Here is a 2678-nt window from a genome sequence, read left to right on the forward strand (position 1 = left end):
GGGGAAAGAAATACAGTAGGAGAAGAATGGGTAGCTTTGAGGGGTGAAGTAGTGAAGCCAGCAGAGGATCAAGTAGGTACAAAGACGAGGGCTAGCAGAAATCCTTGGGTAACAGAAGAAATATTGAATTTAATTGATGAAAGGAGAAAATATAAAAATGCAGTAAATGAAGCAGGTAAAAAGGAATACAAACGTCTCAAAACTGAGATCGACAGGAAGTGCAAAATGGCTAAGCAGGCATGGCTAGAGGACAAGTGTAAGGATGTAGAGGCTTACATCACTAGGAGTAAGATAGATACTGTCTACAGGAAAATTAAAGAGACCTTTGGAGAAAGGAAAGACACATGTATGAATATTAAGAGCTCAGATGGAAACCCAGTTCCACGCAAAGAAGGGAAAACAGAAAGGTGGAAGGAGTATACAGAGGGTCTATACAAGGGCGATGTACTTGAGGACAATTTTATGGGATGTAGATGAAGATGAAATGGGAGTTACGATACTGCATGAGTTTGACAGAGCACTGAAAGACCTGAGTCGAAACAAGGCCCCGGGAGTAGACAACATTCCATTAGAACTACTGGCAGCCTTGGGAGAGCCAGTCATGACAAAACTCTACTGTCTGGTGAGCAAGATGTATAAGACAGCCGAAATACCCTCAGACTTCAAGAAGAACATAATAATTCAAATCCCAAAGAAAGCAGGTGTTGGCAGATGTGAAAATCACCGAACTATCAGTTTAATAAGTCACAGCTGTAAAATACTAACTCGAATTCTTTACAGACAAATGGAAAAACTGGTAGAAGCCGACCTCGGGGATGATCAGTTTGGATTCCGTAGAAATGTTGGAACACTTGAGGCAATACTGACTTTACGACTTATCTTAGAAGAAAAATTAAGGAAAGGCAAACCTACGTTTCTAGCATTTGTAGATTTAGAGAAAGCTTTTGACAATGTTATCTGGAATACTCTCTTTCAAATTCTGAAGGTGGCAGTGGTAAAATACAGGGAGCGAAAGGCTATTTACAATTTGTACAGAAACCAGATGGCAGTTATAAGAGTCGAGGGGCATGAAAGGGAAGCAGTGGTTGGGAAGGGAGTGAGACAGGGTTGTAGCCTCTCCCCGATGTTATCCAATCTGTATATTGAGCAAGCAGTGAAGGAAACAAAAGAAAAATTCGGAGTAGGTATTAAAATCCATGGAGAAAAGAAATAAAAACTTTGAGGTTCGCCGATGACATTGTAATTCTGTCAGAGACAGCAAAGGACTTGGAAGAGCAGTTGAACGGAATGGACAGTGTCTTGAAAGGAGGATATAAGATGAACATCAACAAAAGCAAAACGAGGATAATGGAATGTAGTCGAATTAAGTCGGGTGATGCTGACGGAATCAGATTAGGAAATGAGACGCTTACAGTAGGAAAAGAGTTTTGCTATTTGGGGAGCAAAATAACTAATGGTGGTCGAAATAGAGAGGATATAAAATGTAGACTGGCAATGGCAAGGAAAGCGTTTCTGAAGAAGAGAAATTTGTTAACATCGAGAGTAGATTTAAGTGCGAGGAAGTCGTTTCTGAAAGTATTTGTGTGGAGTGTAGCCATGTATAGAAGTGAAACATGGACAACAAATAGTTTGGACAAGAAGAGAATAGAAGCTTTCGAAATGTGGTGCTACAGAAGAATGCTGAAGATTAGATGGGTAGATCACATAACTAATGAGGAAGTATTGAATAGGATTGGGGAGAAGAGGAGTTTGTGGCACAACTTGACTAGGAGAAGGGATCGGTTGGTAGGACATGTTCTGAGGCATCAAGGGATCTCCAATTTAGTATTGGAGGGCAGCGTGGAGGGTAAAAATCGTAGAGGGAGACCAAGAGATGAATACACTAAGCAGATTGAGAAGGATGTAGGTTGCAGTAGGTACTGGGAGATGAAGCAGCTTGCACAGGATAGAGTAGCATGGAGAGCTGCATCAAACCAGTCTCAGGGCTGAAGACCACAACAACAAGAATCAATCAATTTGATGTCAATGATGTGGCACCAAGCAGGTGGAAGCCAGGGCGAGAATACCGCAGATGTGATTCGTGAGTTGGAGTGGCAATCAGGCATTTTTTTCGTTGCGTCCAGATCTTTTAACGAAATTTCAATGTCCTACACTGGGAGGGATGGCCATCGTAATAAAATGAGAAGTATTACCGAATATATAAAGTGATGCAAAATATTAACTTGATACTTACAAATCTTCTACGTCGCTGCCTTAAGAGACTTCGTAGGTGACAAGGCATTTGGCTACTTTAAGAGAGTTCGAAAGTGAGGAAGCATTCTGTGACAGAGGTAGAGCATACTCTTAGCACTCCGTCATGAGCCAAAAATCAGTACAGTATTTCAGTCCTGTGATGCAAGATATAACAGATATTAAGCTTATAAGAGCAGATTCTTTTTACCGATGAAAGAACACTTAGAGGAAATATAGCCCATTCACTATTGTTGTGCAGGATAGTTTAGCGATATGAGAACGTGTGTATTCCGTAATTTCTTCTGTCCTCAAAAAAAACTTCACATGAGAAGTTCGAGAAGTATGTATAATATCCCTGTTTCAAATTGGATAAAGTGGATTTTTTAGCCTGGGGAGAGTCCATGTCAGGGGTGGAATTGCAGTTAGAACTATACGTCCAAGCCACA

At 40.9% G+C, this 2678-nt stretch overlaps 1 pseudogene; it reads right to left on the minus strand.

Moving 5' to 3' along the window:
* Nucleotides 1–2294: 2294 nt before the first annotated feature.
* LOC124614501 lies at nt 2295–2467 on the minus strand (annotated as a pseudogene).
* Between the last annotated feature and the right edge of the window lie 211 nt (nt 2468–2678).

The sequence above is a fragment of the Schistocerca americana genome, chromosome 4 (genome assembly GCF_021461395.2).
Source record: "Schistocerca americana isolate TAMUIC-IGC-003095 chromosome 4, iqSchAmer2.1, whole genome shotgun sequence".
Lineage (NCBI taxonomy): Eukaryota > Metazoa > Arthropoda > Insecta > Orthoptera > Acrididae > Schistocerca > Schistocerca americana.